At 38.6% G+C, this 21078-nt stretch overlaps 1 pseudogene; it reads right to left on the bottom strand.

Moving 5' to 3' along the window:
• Positions 1-10480: 10480 nt before the first annotated feature.
• LOC100761775 lies at positions 10481-11118 on the bottom strand (annotated as a pseudogene).
• Positions 11119-21078: the final 9960 nt, after the last annotated feature.

Raw genomic sequence — 21078 nt, 5'->3', positions numbered from 1 at the left:
AAAAAGCTGAAAGAGGCCATGCCATAAAAGTGCAAATGCTACACATATTCCATAGAAGCAATACATTTTCAGAGGATATGATAGGGTAATGAAGATGAAATTAGGAAAATATCAAAAGATGGAGAGATCAGAGCATCAAATTGCAGGGCATGGTGTGTTAGCTTCCTTATCTGCGTGACATATGTCTATTTAAACAAGAGAGGAAGAAATTGCTTTAGCTCACAGTATCAGAGTGTCAGCACATCATGAGAGAAAGGACACTGAAGAACAAAGGAGGACACTACCTGTGCAGGAAACTGAGAGAGAGAGGACCATACGGAGATTCAGTACACATTAAAAGTATCCTCCTTTCTCCACCCAAGTTCACCTCCCAAGGATTCAACAATCTTCCCAAACTACACTACTTAAAACATTAGCTTCCAGGAGACATTTAAACCCTAACAATGATCCCATAATTTGTTATACATTAGAATAAATTTCTTGTGATTATTTGATTAAATATCTACGAAGATTCTAGAGAAAGTCAGGGACTATTAGCCTTTTAGAAAAATTGAACCTCTTGACGTTTAAAATAACCATTAGGCTCCAAATCAGGGTTATGGAGAAACTTGGCACTAGGGAAATCCCCAGGAATCCACAAGGGGGACCCCACCTAAGACTAAGCAATAGTGAAGTGGATGCCTGAACTGGACTTCCCCTGTAATCAGATTGGTGAATACATGAACTGTCATCATAGACCCTTCATCAAGTAACTTATGGAAGAAGACGCAGAGATTCACAACTAAACACTGGGCTGAGCTCCCAGAGTCCAGTCACAGAGGGAGGAGAGATAATTTGAGGAAAGGGGTCAAGACCATGATAGGGAAACCCACAAAAACAGCTGACCTGAAGTAATAGGAGCTCACTGACTCAGAATGACACCAGGGGAACCTGCATAGCACTTAACTAGGCCCACTGAATGTGGTTGACAGTTGTGTGGCTTGGGCAGTTTATGGGGCCACTGGCAGTAGGAGCAGGATTTATCCCTACTGCATGAACTGGCTTTTTGGATCCCATTCTCTATGGAGGGATACCTTAATCAACCTAGATAAGGGCCAGGGGCGGGGGGGGGGGGGTGTCCTGCCTCAGTTAGACTTTGTTGATTCCCCATGGGAGGCCTCATCCTCTCTAAGGAGTGGATGGGGCTGGGCTGGGGAGAAGGTGGGGTGGGGGGGGAAGCAGGATGAGGAGAGAGATGGGGATCTGGGATTGGTATGTAAAATACAAATGATTGTTTAGAAAAATAAAAAATAACAACCATGGAGCAGCTGACTATCAAATAGAATAATTTATTCATGGGAGAGGGAAGGAGGTGTGTGTGTGTGTGTGTGTGTGTGTGTGTGATTGGTCTCCTCTTCTGTCCCTTCCTCCATCCTTACTGCTATCCATGCTATCCATTCTTTGTCCATTCTCTTTGATTTCTTACCTTACTCCTTCCCCTCCCTCTGTTCCTTCCTGTTTGTATACTGCTATTTCTATTGTATCACACTATAAATGAATAAACCCTCATTTATTAATCTTGAATTTAGTGTCATGTTTTCAACATTAATATTTAATATTTGCAGCTGTAGATGAAGCCATGGAAAGTAAAAAAAATAGAAGCTATGTTTTTATAACAAAGACATCTCAATATATGACTGACTTTCTGAAATAAATGTGTAATATAAACATACATATCACCACTGATTTATGTTCATGCCCCAGGAGCTAATCACAATGAAAAAGTCTGGTGACACAGGTCTGGCTTATGTAGCCTTGATTGTTTAAACTTTAATTAAAATGTGACTTCTTGGAAATTTGTGTGTATGTATCAGCACACTAGATTGTGTATAGATCCTTTGTATGTGTGATGTGTGTGTGTGTGTGTGTGTGTGTGTACAAATTTAATTTTAAATGTGTAATTTTAAACTAAGCTAAAGAATCCTTTTTATGATTTCACGGTTGCATGACTGAGTTAGGAAATTGCATTTAGCAAAACCCTTTTGGCCAAAAATAATGTTGCAGTGTAGATAGGAAACTCCTTTCTTTGATGAAGACAATTTTTCCCTTTTTATGGGAACTAAACTATTCTCTAACTCCCCTAATGGGACATGAATTAATATAGTAGAACACAGTTTAGCCTCAACAGCTGTGGCGTGCACCTGTGTGGTATTTTTTAAATCCTTTTTCACTGCAGTATGATAGAGTAAAAACAGGGGGAAATGCTTAATAGAACCTTCCAACTGAGATGCTGAACACATTATTAGAAACAGAAATCCTCAATGGGATTTAACCAGGTCTATTAGGAATTAGGCTCAGAGAACCAGATATGAAAAGAATACAACATTTTCCCCACCTTGAGCTAAGGCTGGCAGTGGGATCCACTACAGCCATTTTCTGGTCTCTGTCCAATCTGTCACACTAGGTCTCCCCAGATAATTTCACCTTCTGCCGTCCCTGATTCACAACCTAGCATGCAAAGGCTTTCACAACACTGCATTGGCATTGTGTGAGGATCACTAAGTAAGAGGAGCACACAATCAGATCTGCCTCTATGCCTGCTCTGCATCATTAAGCATTAATGAAGTGCTCTGTAATTGTTTCTCACTCCCAGCTTGCAGACTCTCTATTGTCCAGTACTTCAGTGCAGCTATCCACAGAAGTCAATCTAACTCTCCCAACTGTGAAGTTGGTGAGCAATGCTTCTCTGTGGAATTAATGCCATTAACCTGTCATTAACTGGAAAGCTGAGAAAGACAGGAGAGTGTTTCTGATCATGAGCAAATGAAAAAGCATCTTCAGCCTTTAGCTGTGGGTTCTATCACCTTAGGTTGGCAACTTCTGCCCTCTCCCAAAAGGGAAAGACCTATGCCAAACATCAGAAGAATCTTTGCAGTGTTCCTGACTATTTGGAAGTATTTTTCAGTGAAGAATGATTAAATGTTTAATATTTCTAAGGTAACTCCACCATAGGAAGCTATAAAAATGTATATGAAAATAAAAACTGGGAAATATGGAAATCTGTGAGGAAAGATGTCAATGAGCTTATAGTATCACACAGAGATCAAGGTAGTCTGCACTACAGCTATATACACTTTGAAAACATGTTTGTATCTTCTCAGTAAAACAAAGAAATATTTCATCTGAAATATAAGTAAAGATCAACTTATATGCGTGAATTCAGGATAGGAGAACAGTTTTATTACTGGCTGTTAGGGAAAAAGGGAAAAAGAAAATGTTAATAAAAACTATTGCCACAACTGACAACTTAGCAAGTGGGACTTATACAAGAACTATGATATTAGTAGAGTATTTTTCTCCACCCAGGATCTCATATATAAGACCCAAGTGTCAGATCTAGTTCAGAATTAAGTTCCAACTTTTATATGAGACACATTTGGGGACCTGAAATCTTCAATTGCAGCAAACAGTTCTCCTTGACCTAGTAATAAAGGAAAATTCAGGAAGAGGTAATGGTGAGTTTGCAAAATTCAACAACCTTCATGTTTAATGAGGGATACAGGGGATTTAAATGAATATGTTTTGATTTTAAAAGTTAGCTCACATATATGTGCAAAATTTTCAACCAAAACCAACTTACAGCAAAGTTTCTTTCGAGTCAGATCACATCATGTTGTATGTTTTTCAGTGCTACATCTTAGACCAGGACCTCGGGCATCCTAAAAAGAAAATGTTTTACAACTAAACTACATATGCAACCCCTCAAATTGCCTGCTGAAGAAACTATTTAATTAACTCCACTGGATAACATAAGAATTAGTACAATCATCCAGTTTAGATTCAAAAGAATGGAATATGTACTCCTCTCATTATCTGTTCTAACATTATTTAACACAACCAAGCTTTACCCATGTCCTCATGATTCTCCACTAATGTACCAGAAAGAAATGAAATACTTCATTCTTTTAGGGAATAAATGTACCTGAGTCTTTTTCTTGTTCTGTTGCCCCTTGGTTCCTAAGGTTGAAGACTCATGGGAAGTGTCCAGTGAGAACATGTCATAGTGACCAAGAATGCTGCCTGCCTGTCACTTTTTTGTGGCTTATTTTACACAGTTGAGTTGTTTGTCCTTTGAGTGATGTTGGGGACAAGACCTGAAAGAAATCAGAGTGACAGTTAAGCTCCAGACAGATCCCGCATCACAGAGAGATACGCCTCAGAGATCAAGTGCCTGCAGCTGACCTTTCTACAACATCTATGGCTTAAGAATATGTATTTACTTAAAGCCATAGAATTTGCAGAAACTTAGAGTCCTTGTAATTTTGTACGCAGGGAAAATAGAACTTGTGTAAGAGAAAAGGAATTCTTGGCTGGGGAGAATCAGGCCCAGCACTTCTACCCCTTGGCTCTCAATATTCCCAGAAGACAGGCTTTATGTGTATCTTCAATGCTAATACATTTTTAGTAGGCCTGGATAGAGACATCAGGTCTACTGAGTGGATACTTGCTCTGATTTAGATTATGTTCTTTTATTTTAGATATGTTCTCCCTTATGACTGAAGTCACCCTACAAATGAAAATGCTTGGTTTTAAAAGGAGCATTTCAAATAAAAATATAATGTATTCAATATATCTTTACCACCTTTAGGGGGTAGATTTTAAAAGTCCGGTTTCTGTTGATGTTTGATCATCTGTATATCTATCAAGTCTCTGGCCAATGAAATTAACTTGAGTGAATGCTTTCCTTGAATGTGGAGTAGAAGAGAACTATGGGGAATGGGGAATAGTGCTTAATTTAAGTAGACTAATGTATCTACACTAGCGGGATTTTGCATCTGTTGAGAGTATAGATAATTCTTCCCACAAAGGAAGATATTTATACAACAGTCAAGTTTTCACAGCTGTATTGTCTTGCCTGCCTTTCCATGTACCCCTCCCTAGCCTCGGTTGTAACGAGACTAAGGTGTTAAGAGACTGCTAACATTAGATCTGGAAAGGCAGGTTCAATTCATGCCAGATGTAGCAGTTGACACCTTGTCTTAACTTTGTTCTCAGTCTAACACCTCATATATCATGAACTAATAGGCCAAGAGTCACAGGCACCATTCTAGGTACCATGATTAGGTGTTGATAATTACAGTTAGACTTCCTCTGACTGAAGAGAACATTTTGATAATAAGTTTCTCAGAGCGTCAGAGTAGGTTTTTAACCTGATATATTCATCATGTTTATTTTATTTTATTTTAATTAATTAATTAATTTGGTTTTTCAAGACAGGGTTTCTCTGTATTGCTCTGAAGATTGTCCTGGAACTTGCTCTATAGACCAGGCTGGCATGAAACTCACAGAGATCCACCTGCCTCTGACTACTGAGTGCTGGAATTAAAGGCGTGCCCCACCACCACCATCCAGCTTTCATCATGTTTTTTTAAAGGTCCGATTTTACCATTATATTTTTCTTTTGTTTACTATAGTCACCGATATGCTGTTTTTTTCTCCTTTCTACCACATTTGCAAACCACAGATATTTTATTCTCATCTATACTGAAGAACTTAATTTATTACAAATACAAATTTAATTTTATCTTTACTTAATAGAAACAATGAAATAGACAGGTTTTAGTACATTTTTAAAAGCCTCTTTTATATAATGAGCCCCTTAAATGAGTTTCTGGAACCCCCAGGATCATTCACATTGAGATCATACACACAACACATTGAGAGCCAATGTATTAAAAACAAACAAACAAAAAAACATAAACATACTCTCACCACATTGAAATGTAGACAGTGAAAGTTGAGAATTTAGAGTGTGAATAAATGGAAGCAGTGAAGCAGGAACAAGAAGTTTGGTAGAGAATTGAAAATAAATAAAATGTCAAAAAGTACAGAGGATATTTCTAACACAACAGTGAGAAACCACACATCACTAGAGAAGAGAAGGCACTTGGCTTATGCAGAGGAGGCTGCAGGAGGCAAAGCTGTTCCTTTGTGGAGCTCAGGATACAGCTCTTGAAAGAGAAACAAGCCTAAAGCACACTCAGATGACTCAGTACACAGGTATATGCAGTTCCAAGTAAGGAGACTCTCTACAAAGCTCAGCTGAAATTATTGTTCTCCAGAACTTAGATAAGAAGAAATAATCCTTGCCATTGAACCCATCAGGATCCCTGTTTAAATGGGGCTTTTACCTGACATGTTGAATCCCTAGGCTGACACAGATGGTTAGTTCAAATATGATGTTCAAGTTGGAAATCAGGAAGCTGAAATTTGCTAGGAAACAGATAGTTCAGTGGTTAAAGTGAACCTGCACTTGCTGCAAAGAGAAATAGGGTTCAGATCTCCAGAACTCATACAAATTCCAGGTGGGCATGGAAGCCCACCCATAGTTCAACTGCTTAAAAGAGACGGGGTCTCCCTGCAGCAAGCTGGATATCTAGAATAGCTCAATCTACTAGCCCTGAGCTCAATGGAGAGAACTTGCCTCGATGAATAAGGTGATTATCAATCAAGTAAAAGACTTGATGGCAACTCCTGGACTCCATTTGTATAGCTATGTCCATGCACATGCAACCCTCACGTACAAAAGTGCCCATTACAGAGACATGCCTGCATACATGCACCACACATAACACACATTTCAAAACAAAGTAAAAAAAAAAAAGGAAGCAGATATTTAACAAAGAAATAGATGAGATGAAAGATGTAATCATGGATCATAGGAGTGGAGAGCATTTGGGACAATGGAAATAACCAGTATAAAAGCTCTAGGTTAGAGAAATCCTCAGAGTGTTTAAGGGAAATATGAGGAAGCCCATGTGGCTGACCCAGAGAGGCAATGATATTGACTACAGAAGGTGAGTTTGGTGAGGTAAATAACCCTGATCCAAACTGGGAACTATTTTCTAGTCATTGTAGAGAGGTTGGCATTTACTCCACAATGCAGAGTTCTGAGCATATCTTACATATGTTGGAAGAATGATCGAATAACTCACTACTAAGAGAACACAGCTAGGGAACAAGGGAAACAGAGACAAGTGAAAGGCATTAGCTGATGAGCTCCAAGGTGATTTCCACAGGTTCTTTACTGCCTATATTATGTACACCCTGATTTCCCACATGAAGAAAGCTAGTTGTTTCCCTCCCCTTGAACTTGGTATAGAAATATTGGTTTGTTGGACTGTAAAGTGAGGTGGAGTGGAAGGATTTATAAGAAACCCAGCAACTCTGAACTACAGCTCTCAAAACATACTCCTACGATGGTCCTGACCAGGATCTAGGCACTATGATGTTTGAAACATAACTGACCTCCACAGAGTATCCTTATATTTGAACCTGTTTACAGGCCCAAATGAGCTGCACTCATTCTCCAGCTTCAATGGCCAGCCAATCTCTCCTACCATCATATATTATCTGAGTCTGAATGGATGTAAGACTGAAATGAAAAACACTAAGCTAGACATCTAAACACAAAGATATATAGAGTAATTTGCACTAATCTGTACAAATATCAATAAATGAGACATGAGCTATTGCTGAAGCTTTTGTAAGATAGCATGAGATTGCTTCAGGTGTGTCAGTAAAACTGACAGAAAACAAAAATTACTGTCTGTATCTGACTGATTGATATCCTTATAGAAATGAAGAAAGAGAGAATTAAGAATGGTTCCTGGGGGCAGGTGGTGATGGCACATGCCTTAATCCCAACACTTGGGAGGCAGAGGCAGGTGAGTCTCTGACTTCAAGGTCAACCAAAGTGAATTCAGAACAGCCAAGACTGTTACACAAAGAAATCATGTACCTACCCTTGCACATATATATATACAACACACACACACACACACACACACACACACACACACACACACACGATTACAGAAGATTAATCTAATTAGAAAAGCAGGATATGCTTTCAAATACATCTTTTGGACATCTTTAGATAGAGCAAGAATGGGAAAGGAACAGACTTCTAAGCAGAGAATTGAGAAATGAATGACAAGAATTTGTATGGGATAAGCAAGTAGCAAGAGAAAAGGGAAGATACAGAGAACAGGAAGATTAATGAAAGACTCCTCTGAATCGAATTCAAAAGCAGACCTGGTGTCTTACAAGTAGTTTCAGAAGGAATGTCGAAAAGCATAAATTGTGTAAGTTAAAAAAATCAAAAGAGGTACATGACAATGTCTAATGTCAAAGACACAGTCATGTAATTTGTAAAAACAGGGAGAACATGTCAAGGATTCTATAATTCAGATTAGATAAATGGAGGTTTCAGTAGAAATGAGAAAGTTATGACAGTACACAGAGAGTCCCCAGTAATGTGTCTGGAAATAATGGATCAAAGAGAAAAGAATGTGAACTTTGCTCTTTCATGGTAGATATACTTGGGGCTTCTAATTGTTTTCAGATTGCATTTCACAATACTGCGTTACATTTTATTTGTATTTATTTTCTTACTTTGCTGAGAAATGACAGGAGAGAATTTAGATTCCAGTTGTTGTCAGGAAAAGGATAAATCTGTTATTTTCTTTCTTATCTGAAAGTGACCAGATTAACAATTTATTTGCAACCCAGATACTCATGAACATTTCATGGAGAACCATCATTTTACCAGACTTCCAGCATAATCACCAAAGAGACATATTGTAAGCTTTTATTAAATATCAAAAGCTATCTTTGCCCTTCTTAATAAGTAAAACATAAATATAATCATTTATAAAAGGTCAATGATTAAAAGAACTACCTCCCACAGATACAGTGTTTCAGTAAAGAACAGGGTCAGGTGGGAAGGGACCTTTTCTCTTCACTTTAAGGTCATCCTATCTCTTTACCAAGCTTCTGGGAAAGTACCAGAGTGGAAGTGAAGTCAGTGCCATTTTGTCAGTCTATATCAGAGTTCAGCATATCAATTCTGCCACTTGGAGCTTAGTTGGAGTTGGCAACATAGGTCTCTGTTTACATCTCAGAGCCCGAGTCACTTCTCATTGCCAGGTCTTGGAATAGTTTCCTCAGACACAGGTGGCATTGATTAATTGTTCTGTATACTACCTATCTGTCTTCCAAGCATGATACATGGTACTTACAACTAACTTTTAAACTACAAGTCAGCAGTTGGCAATGTGCATTTACCTTAAATGTGTGCCTTATGTGCACATAACTGTTAAAAATGTGCCTTCATATTTGTTGGCAAACTATTCTTACTATGTCCAGGAATGGATGCATGAGGGTAGTTATTGCTTTTCATTGCTAACTAGATGCCAAGAGGTTTGTAAAAAATGTTGTATGCATTCTTTTTACCCATGCTATAGGCCTTCACACATACTAGCCATTTCACTGAGCTAAGAATTTGTCAAGACTGTACATGACACATTTCAATCAGCGGGGGTTAACTCCTTTGTGTGTCCGAAGCTACCTCTGATTCTTTAACTGCATGTTTTGTTTGTTTGTTTTTGGTTTGGGTTTCTGTTGTTGTTTCTTTACATTTATTCTCCATTTTAGCAAATTCTCTACTCTGTCCTTTCAGTCACCCACTCCATTCCATGGGACCTAATACTGTTCCTCCCATGAATTCTCTGAGCCACAACGCTCTGAGTGGCTCATGTCGTTGCATGAACCTCAACATCCTAACACTTAGTTCATCACCTATGTCTGTGCCATAAGCATAGCCAAGGCAGGAATCCATTAGCTGTGAGTCTCTTACAGATTTCTGTGCCAGACCTTCTCCTTGCAGCTTCATAAGAAAGAATGAAGTTAAGCCTGCAATTTTGCACTCAATATATAGACAAAAGAAACAGACTTAAAGTTACATTACAGCAAGGTATACTAACTCATGACTGCATTATTGAAGCAAGAGTCATTCAAGACTTCAAGGCCAAATTAGGGCATACACTGAGCCTACCTGAGCTACACAGGAGAATGGTTGTAAGCCCCCAAATAAGGTAAATAAACAAATATAACCTGTCACTTTGCTAAAGGAAAGCCATATGCCTTGAATGTTGAATTTAAAATTAGATGAGGTTCTAAAACAATTTTGTTTTCTTCAAAAAAATTTACCAACTATTTTCTTTGTAATTTCACACAAAAATATTGAATATATCCCAGGTTCAATATTTATTTTAATTGAACATTTTAACTTACATTAACACTTTTAAAAAATAGCTTTCTATTTCCTAAAGATAATAATTTTACTTTTGCTAAATTAAAGTTTTACATGATAGAAAAATGTATTTAATGGTGTTTTCAGTTATAATTTCCAAATAACAGATTTACACTTTCTTCCATTTCTTTTTATGCTCTCCTCCCTGCTACTATTTCTTACAATTTATTTATTCTTTTAAATTTCATTTATATTTCAACCATAGATAAATTTAGGGCTTTTTGTTTGTTTGTTTTTGTAATCTTTTAGTATTTATTTATTTATTTATTTATTTATTTATTTATTTATTGGATTATAGCTTCTTTATGGGCACTAGGAGCCACAGAACTGAGCCAAGCGACCAGGTCACTGGTACAGGTAGTCAGCATGGATATTGGCAAAGATTTTGGTCTACCATTTGTCCCCATTGTTGAGCAGTTTCTCCTTGTTATACAGCAATTCCTCATGTGTCTCAGTGGAGAAATCAAAGTTGGGGTCCTCAACAATGGCATCAACAGGACAGGACTCCTGGCAGATGCCACAGTAGATACACTTGGTCATATCAATGTCATGTCAATGTCAATGTCATAACATGTAGTCCAGAGACTGCTATCAGCTCAGCCTCAATAATGACAGCCTGTGCAGGTCAGACAGCCCCACAGAGCTTACAGACGATGCAGCACTCTTCCCCAGATGGGTAACTGCGCAATGCATACTCCCCACAGAAGCATGCATCAGTGGTCCCTTCTTAAATGGGTAGTTGATGGTGGCTCAAAGTCATCCTCAGTCCTCCGTCAGGTAAGTTCTGTCCACTTCAGAGTTCGAGCTGCAAGGTAAGTCATGGACTTCAAGTCTATATTAAACTTTTGTACATTCACATACTTGTAGGTTGTTACCACTGCACTGCTATGGAGATTTTGGCCACTGAGATGTCCCGTGTTCATGGCCTGGGCCAAGTCCCGTGGCAGCAGGAATGAGTTCAGGTATGTCCTGAGGCACTCCATCTTCTTCCCTGCCCAGGTGAGGCTAGATGAATTTAGTTTTAATCAACACCATTTCTTGAACCTCAAAGCAGCAATTTTATTATGACATCTTAAGACATTATAATATCACTGAACATATTTTTTAATATTAAAAGTTACAATTTTTTCTGGGCAGTGATGTCTCATGCCTTTAATCCCAGCACTCAGGAGGCAGAGGCTGGTAGATCTCTGTGAGTTCAATGCCAGCCTGGGTTACAGAAGGAGTTCTAGGACAGCCTCCAAAGCTACAGAGAAACCCTGTCTGGAAAAAACAAAAAGAAAAAAGAAAAGGAAGGAAGGAAGGTAGGAAGAAAGGAAGGAAGGAAGGAAGGAGAAAAATTTACAATTTTTTTCTTCACAAGAAGTGATTCATTTGAGGCATGTGAAGGAAGAAATGAGCAAATAGGATTGTTTTATATATTTTATTTGCAAGGTCAAGGAACCATTTAACAGACAATCTACCACAATGAAGTAAAAATGACAATTAGTGATGAGATGGTCTGGAGGAAATGCCATCCCTTTCATTGCTAGATTTAATGGATGTTCAAGTATTCACTAGACTTATTACCTGCAGTGAAACTTCTGTCTATACTACTGTGTGGACTGAACAAGCTCTAATCCTGAACTCCAACAATAAAATATTGGAAACTTTGGTAATTGGTGTTCAGCAACAAGATTCTTCAGTACTGCTTCATGGTACTGACAGATTTGAGATCAGATAAAAAATTAGGCTTTACAATATGCCAGAGAATAATATTTAAAGGCAATATTTACTGAGAACTTAACAAACACTAGGCACTACAGCTGAGAATTATCCATTATCATAATTAAGTCATAATGATCAGAAATGTTTCTCATAACTTTGACAGTGAGAGAGGTCATTGAGCCTCCTGTGTTCATGACAAATATTCTATATTCCTGCTGCTAGGGAATAACCCCTCCCAAGCAACCTTCAGTGTCTTTTGACAAAAAGTTCAAATACGGAGTCTACCCTGCTGTATAAATGTTTACATGTAGCTGCTGAAATGAGATATTGGCTATGTATTCCTTGAAATTTATTCTGGAAGTACAAAAAGCTTTGTTTGATCATTGCCCAAATGCATTTTTCATTATTCTTAAAGCTAGTTTCCTTGGATAGTTATTGATGAGATTTACAGGCACAGAAATTCAGCTGACATGCAAACAAAGACAAAGAGAATACATAGCTGCCAGCAGTACCATCCATAATAATTGACCTTGTACTATGAAATGTAAGTGTTGAGCATTTACAATTGAAGATTTCAACTAACAGAAAGTGTTCATGAGGGAAGGACTGGCAATTGTGAGTGTGCACAGATGCAGACTCAGAAGAAACTGGGTGTTTTAACATTCATTACTTTTATAGCCATGAAGGTCATCTGTAAAATTTCATTTACATCAGCAGACTGCAATTAGAATTTCGATAATAAACTGGTTCATCAAATGCCAGAACAAATGCATTAAATTATATTCTCAAAATATCAATATAGAGCAACACCTTCTGGGGACAGAAAACTAATAAAACCAAATTGTGATAGCAAAGTAGCCAAATGTAATGGTATCAATATGTATGTTTTTCACAGACTGTAGTGAACATGGTTATTCAATGCTTCAGCAATAACATGACTTACAAGTAGGAAGGTTTGACTAAAATAGCAGCAGGCCTATGCTATGTAAATATATGACACTGGACCTGAAGACAATGAAGGTGTTATTTTTTGCAAACTTCCCCAGTAACACTCCAAAGAATATTCAAAATTGAATTTCTAGAGCTATCTTTGAAGGGGAAAACCCTGTCTGTTTCGCAGAAAACTGCCTGGGATACATTAAGGAACAACATACACTCTAATGAATAAATGATTATACCTTCTTGAAAATTACAGAAACCAGTGCTTACTGTATAGAAGTTGCAGATTTCAGATATGTTTACTGTACAGAGAAGGATCTTGTGCAATAGTAATTATAGCTCAATTTTGTATTCTGTTCCCATTGTGGTATAACTGGTTTGCAAGGTACCTTGAATACAAAGGTGAATTGTTTTCCCTATGTGTGCTAGGAAAGCATGTGTACAACTAAACAGTGATTTTATCACACTATAATTAATTTTAAAGTGCAGGTTCCATGGCACTGAGTCAACGCATTAAATTAAGTCATGGATATTACATTAATAAGGGAAACCTTATTTGGTAAAGCTAATGAATTCAAAATTTCAATAGCTTTAAGTGCAGGTGTTCCCAGATGGCAGAAAGATGGTTTTCTTCTATGTATTATTCAGCCATCTGCTTCCTCAGACTTCCTCTGGGCTCTTTCTGTCTCTGTACTCAGTTGGAGGATATGGGAATAATGCAGGATACAGCTACTATAAACTACTCTAATCTTAAAGTAATAAGACTCATTTTTTTTTGTTCATAGGCCCCAGAAAAAGCTGGTAAAAGGACTTAACCTAAATGGCATACAACCTTTAAATTGTATTTTCTGTCTGGGAAACTATGGAAATGCAGAACATACTTATAACGTTTCGGCCACAGGTGTCACCAGAAGGCCAACCCTAAATGGCAGGAGGATTCAGGAGAGGCTTCACAGAAGCAGTGAGAGAAATGGTGATAATTTAGTCATAACCAGCCATTATCCAGGAGGAGAAGCAAGAAGGTGTCATGAGTAAACTGAACAATGCATGCAAGAAGCTGCAGGTTAGAGAGAGCAGGTACAAACATGAGAGTAAGGGCATTCCATCTCACTTTGCAGTAATTGTGAGACAATGATGGAGAAGGAAGTTAGCAGGGCCGATAAGGGGAGGAAGATGAAGAACTTAAATGTCACTATGGCATGCCCCTGTTCCTTCTCCCTCTCCCTACTTCCCTCTGTACTCTCATTGACTGGGTCCAGTCCTCACAAACTATTGTTCTCATTCTTGCTCATTCAAGAGGATAATCTCCTTGCTAGACAGGGCCACTAAAGGGAAATCTTTCCTATTGAACAACTGACCTTTTAATTCTCCCAATTGACTGTGTAGATAAAGCCTGGTCATGTGTCTCAGCCAATTGGCCTCTATTGAGAAAAGCAGAGCATGGTTCTCTTACTGACACAGACATAACTCGTGTGTTCCAAGGACATGGGCAAGGACCGTTCAAACAGTGTCTGCTAATTAACTGCTTTTTGAAATAAGGCAGTTTGAGGTATTGTGTCCCGGTATTGTGTTTCCTCATCGATACCCTTCAGCCAAGAGAGTGAAATCCCCAGCGACAGCAATATGTTCATTTATTTTTAATATTCCATGACCTACTCAGGGTTATGGCCTCATTAAAAAACGATTGATGTCTCTGACATAAGCCTGTGAAATGCCCTTGTTGTCTGCATTTATACATGATGAAGAAAAAAATGAAAAAGAGTTGCCCTAGATCTTACAAACATTGTAACAAAAACTGACAAGAGTAATTGTTTGTTACTTTGGGGACATATAAAAATAGATAACCAATCAAAGGAGGTCAGTGAATTTTTGTTCTATATATGGTTAGAAGATATGTTATTTTTAAAGTTTTAAATTGCTAACATTAGTGGGGCAAAATCTGGCTCCCTTATTACTTTTACTTAATTAATATTCTTGAGAATAGGAAGATACTGGAATATGTAGAGTCTTTTTTTTTTACTTCAATTTATCTATGTAAATCCCATAAATGATGCCCCCTTTTACATATGTCTATAAATACTGTGTTGGTAAAACTCATGAATAATGTGTTAAGTCATGTGATTCAGGCATATTCTAAACACGAACAGCTGTCAAGAAATGTGACCATTACTCAACTGAAAACTGAAAATACACATAGGTACTCTTTTAGGCAAACATGATTTTATGTTCACTGATTGTTGATAACTGACATTTATAATGAGTTACTCTGGAAGCACAGCTTTGCCCTGTGCAATATTCTGATTGATAGGGGAAAGAATGCATGATGCTAAGCAAGAGTTTGTAATAAACTCTTAAATGAGAAACTGATTGTTTGGAAACTAGATGTCAATGTTTGGTGAATATGTCAACCCCAGAAACAAATGAATTATTTCTTTATCTTTCAGAGAGTGTTGTAAAGTTTAGACAGCTATGATGAACAACCAAAAGGTCCTGGCTTTCAAACAGAACAGACTAGGAAAGTTTCAAAGCTAAGATGATATGTGAACGTGGTCGACTGATGCTGCATAACTCTTGAATGAAATTGGGTGCATGGTCCTCTGAGAGAAGCTAGGAAACAAACTATCATGAGAATTTAAGGATATATAAGTATAGGGTAGAGTCCCATATCCACTAGGTCTCCAACACCAGTGTTACAATCTTAAAAATCTTTGTTATATAGAGGTTGTGTATATGATGTATTTGAATAAGCCTGCTCACCATGGCCTTTGTGTGGAAGTCACAGGACAACTTCATGGAGCTGGTTCTCTCCTTCCACCATTACATGGGTTCCCAGTATCGTTTGAAGGTCCCTAAACTTGTACGACAAATGCTTTTATCTACTGAACTGTCTCAGACCAGAGTGATATAATCTTTTCCAATGTTATAAGGGTAATAAAACCATAAGGTTGTGTAAGTAATAAAAAGAATAGCCCATTGAAATGCCTGAAATGATATGTGGCTTATTGCAGTTTAGCACATACTAATCCTTCATTATATTGTATTAATAAGGTATGGGTAATATTCTAGAAATATAATATTCAAATTAGGCCTCTATGAAAAATAAAAGTTATCTAGATAGAAAGGGAAAGAATAATATTCTTGGCAGGAGGAAAAAAATGTAGAAGTCTCAATGCCACAGAAGACATAGACCAAATTAGTATTTTTATTGCTTCCAGAAAACCCTAATGTATTATACTCTGATTTCAAGAGGGGAACTGGGAAAATGAAAGTATTTTGCATATTATATACATAGTTTAGAAAATCCTCATATCCAGTATATTCTGTATTAATGGTGAGCATGATGAGACTGGATTAGGTAAGTGACACACATGAGTCAGGTACACTTAACCTTTCTTAGAAAGTATATGCCATTCACCCACCAAAATCTGAGTAATGGTAATTAATTCTATGCTAAATGCCAGAATTTATAATAGTAAAAATATAAAATTTCTCCCCACAAAACCCTCAACTTGATTGTTTGAATTTCTTGGCAGTCTCATTTAATACTCAACAGCATGGGGTATAAGTATCCCTTTATTGAAAGTAAGGCTCAGAGAGAAAACAATGAGGTCTCTAAAACAGAGGAGAGCAAAGTGAGAAAATTCAAGCTTTGCGGCCAGATAGGAAATGGTAAAGTTATGAATTGACTTGGTCCATCTCAGGTGCTACAGCAAACCCACCATTGCTAGGTGGCTTTTTCACAAAAGAACTTCAGTTTTCAGACTTCACATGCCTGGAAGGTCCAAGCTTAAGAAGTTAAAATTTGGTGTCTAGTGAGCATTTTCATCTTGCGCACTCAATGGACCTTGTGGCTGTGTCCTCACATATCAAAAAGATCAGGGAAACCATGTGTGGGTCTCTTTAAAATGAACTTTAATTCCATTCTAAGTAGGTCTGCATTCATAACCTACACACCACTCAAAACCTCCAATTCCCCACATCACCACATCCAGGGTTAACAAATTTCACCCATGAAATTTGGAGGAATGTAGACACTTCATAGAATGAATTAAACCCAATTCTACTGCATTCTATACTCTCTTTCTCAATCATAACTGCAACCAACAGTCAAATGTTATCCCTAGTTACCAGTGACTAAATCTGGACACATCTAGGAACCCTTGGTCTCCTTTTGTAGTACATAATGCATCTGAAACTTTCCATCTCCTTTATGAAAAAGAAATTCATTTTTTCATTCATAACCAAACTGAGTTGCAAGTGCACACTGTGAGGTCAACCCTCTGAGGCCAGGGATGGAGTTGGGTCACAGGATTCTTGGATGTGGAAGAGATTGAGGAATCTTGGGCAGATATGGAAGACTTTATTTACAATTACATAGGCTGCCACTCGTATAAGCACCTGCTGACACTCACAGCAGACAGACCCATGTGTAGAGCAGCCTACAAGCCTATACACAAGCATATACAAGTAGACTGGAAAAGGTGGGGTGAAGGACTTAGACTAAGATATCTGACTCAAGACCATATCTATACAGAACACACACAAAAGTGGAATTCTGCAATAACTAGATGAGAAATGACTTCACTGTTTGTTTTTGTGCTCCCTGGCCATCCACTGTCAGGAATGTTGTGCTGATTCATCCTTACCAGTGCCATGCTGTTTAAATCTAAACTAGACCTTATAGCCTTTTGTGTCCACCACACCCCAAGAGACAAAATGAGCCAGAAAGGTACAGATTAAAGTGCTCCAACATTATTGAATGAAATGAGAAGAGGGTGTTTATTGCAGATACAAAGGAGAGTATAGACAGAGGCATCTGGAAGAATCCAAACTGAACCGGGCCATGTGAGGAGCAGTGTGGGAAGAGTGAGAATGGAAGGGAGAGGAAGCAAAAGAGGGATGTGAGACCAAACCAAGAACAACATACCTTGCAGGTTAGGATTTCTGTTTGCCATTAAGACAGTTAAAAATAGTCCCTGTCTGTCCTGCACAGGTTAAGATTTCTGTCTGTGGCTAAAGAATAAGCTCCATTGTGTTCTGTGTTAACTCCTTGTAAGTTAAGTTTTCTATTTGCAATTAAGAATAAGTTCTTGTTTCTTAGATCTGATGTAAACTGCAAAACATGTTTGTCAACCTACACTAAACTTATAACCCTATACACAAGTTATATCCTTACCCTTGTTCTTTCCCTTTCATTGTTTTTTTCTAAAAATGTATAACAGCAAACTCACTCTTCCCTGTGAACAACTTATCTCTTCTATAAAAGAGATCTCAAGAGGCCTGCGGGGTCTCCTCTCTAAAAACTAGACTTGAGGAGTGGCAGCTGGACTTGCAATTCAGTACTGCCTCCCAGCACACCCCAAAGTAAAGTTTGCTTCAGTTGGATAATTATGGATTCAGTCTTCTCACAATTCTCAGGTTTAACAAGGGACTGAGAAAGCCAAGTGAACCTAGAGAGAGAGAGAGAGAGAGAGAGAGAGAGAGAGAGAGAGAGAGACAGAGACAGAGAGAGAAGAGAGAGAGAGAGAGAGAGAGAGAGAGAGAGAGAGAGAGAGATCCAAAAGAACACATGGATGAAATAGCTGGGTTATATGTGATGAGAATCTGGGGAAGGGAAGGAAGCCCCTGGACTGTTAAGGTTTAGGGGCATTGTTGATGGAGTTTCTGTCCTGCCTGGTCCAGCAGCTGTTCAGTCCCAAACAAACACACAGAGGCATCTATTAATTATAAACTGTTTGGCCAATGGTTCAGGCTTCTTATTGGCTAGCTCTCTCTTAATTGTTAGCCTATTAAACTATGTATTGACATGATTTTGTGGCTTATCCATAGTGCTTCTCTGGCATGTTACTCCTTTGGCAGCTACATAGTGCCTCCCTGGAGACACAGCCTCTGTCTTTTCTCTTTCCAAAATTCTCTTAGTCTGGTAGTTTTGCCTATATTTTCTGTCAGGCTACTGGCCAATCAGCATTAATTTGACAACCAACCAATAAAAGAAACATATATTGACAGCATACAGAAGGACATCCCCCATCAGGGAATCACAAGAAATGTTGAGAGGAGCTAGGACTTTGTAATGGGTATTTGCAATGCTGATAACACCTAGAGGCCAGCATGTGCTTTGGTATGCAATAATGTACCATAGTCATTTGTCCCTGTTTTTTACGGAGGACTTGGCAATTGCAACCTTCAGTCTGTTGGGCATCTCCCCTGGAGTTGCCCTTTTCAGACCCTGCCTCTGAGAAGGCCCTCCAAGGGTCAACACCTCCCCCCCGCCCCCGAGATGCTCAAAACCATGCCTACAGTTTATTTAAGCTGGTTTTTCTCATGCTGCTACATGGTTCTCCCTTGTGGTTTCTCCTCTTCCCCTGGGAACACCAGGAATGCTTTGCTCAGATTAAAACCTGGAGTTTAATTCAGCCTGATCTGATTTCTTGCATCCGCAAAATGACCAGAAACTTACACAGTCTTATACTTAAGTATTGACTGTTTCATGCTGAAGCAGGAGCTAAGAAAGTGCCTCTGTGAGCCTACTTTGCCACCAATTAACTGGAAGTTAAACAAAATGTCCACAATCACACTTCAAGTAAGGTATTCTCTCTTCTGCAAACTTACTACTGAGTTCAAATTCATCAACAATGCCATAAGTGGGCTTGAAAATAAGAAAGAAAGCAGAGAGTGATAGCCCTGCTGTTAGCAAAGGATGACAGCAGAAAATTTATGGATTTACCAATAAGGCGAATTGGCAGCATCCCTGGCTTTCCCTCCCATCTCTGTACTGCTGAACTGCAGCCAGAAGACCCTGATCACTCTGAGGGAGGTCTTCCCCTTCAGTTAATCCTTCTAGGAAACACCCTTTGGGATCTTCCCAGAGGCATATCTCTTAGATCATCAAGAGCCTCTCAGGTTGACATCTAAGATTACACATCAGGAGGGGTACCCTGGAAAGTCCTGTGCCAAGTGTGTTCCTGCCATCTACCAACCCATTCTCTTTCACCCTCTGGCTATTTACACCAGATAATTTAGCACTCAAGCACATCACTTCCTTCTCTTATCACTCGAGACACTTGAAACTTGGGTATGCACTAGTGTCTGCAAGGAGGAGTCACCTTGTGGGAAATACTCTGAAGTTTTATAAGAAGTAAAGGGGTGTAAAATGGATAACAAGGCATACAAGCCTTTGAAATCCAAACAGATGAAGGAGTAATCAATGGCCCAGCTGAGAGCTCAGACCTACAACACTGCTCTGCCAATTCCCAGTCCTCCTCCCAGGGAACCAGGCTGTTCTCATCAGCATGCTCCTTAAATTTTGCAGCAGGATGAACCTGTGGCTTGAAGCTGACACTGATAGAGACCTCACCCTAGGCCAACTGCTCTGAGGAGAGAAGCTGGGGGTTCAGAAGCAAACACCAGGGTCTGTTGTTCAGCAGATTTGTTAGCATTTAGAGATCACAAGGGAAAGAGAGCACACCAATGAAAGGCTAATGCCCTGAGGTGAAATACTTTTTTTCTTTGATTTTTTTAAATGTTGGGGAGAAAACATGAAATTTAGTATTAATGTAGTTTTTCCTGGTAGTTACAAAAGTCTGTTGTGATTTTGTATACTGGCTTTTTGTAGGTGGTAGTTTTCTGTTCTTTTTTTTTTTTTTTTTTTTTTTTTTTATTACTTCCCAGTGAACTTTCTTCTATCTACAATCAAGCAATAGGGGGTGACCTAGCCTGGTTGTCTCTCATTAGAGAGTAGCCATGGGCTCTTTAAACTAATAAAGCTGAAGAGAAATCACAGATAAAAAACGAGATAGCATATTCAGGTGCAGATGACAAGAGAGGGCCTGGGGGGTATATTAATAATTATCAGGATGGAGTTAGGAATGGGATCTCTGAAAAAAGGCATTTTATGATGTATTTATGGCCTTTGCAAATGTTCTGCAACTTTTGGAGTTTTCCATCCGTCCCCCATAAACAGAGACCAGTGTTCCCCAGGAAATTGTTCAAAAGGCAAAAAAGTAAACACTGTCATTTTTACAACAGGAAGAAAATGAAATAACTTGTGTACCATTAGCCTGCTGGAAACCCTAGAGGGCATGATTTCTGACACCCAAGGTAACTTTCCTTATCTCTCAGAAATAAACCTCTAATTTAACCCTCTCTGGTGTGTCTCTTAATCCTGGGCTTCCAAATTCCAAGATTTCTTTTTCTTCACCTATATCTCTGTTGATTTGTTCCAGTTTCTGGTTTTGTTTTTTATCAAGGTCTGAGCTACTTATCAAGGGACTACCAGTTGATCCACTATGTGCATG

The sequence above is a fragment of the Cricetulus griseus genome (assembly GCF_003668045.3).
Source record: "Cricetulus griseus strain 17A/GY chromosome 1 unlocalized genomic scaffold, alternate assembly CriGri-PICRH-1.0 chr1_1, whole genome shotgun sequence".
In the NCBI taxonomy this organism is placed as follows: domain Eukaryota; kingdom Metazoa; phylum Chordata; class Mammalia; order Rodentia; family Cricetidae; genus Cricetulus; species Cricetulus griseus.
The sequence above is the reverse complement of the archived record's forward strand: the minus strand, read 5'-3'. Positions and strand labels throughout refer to the sequence as shown.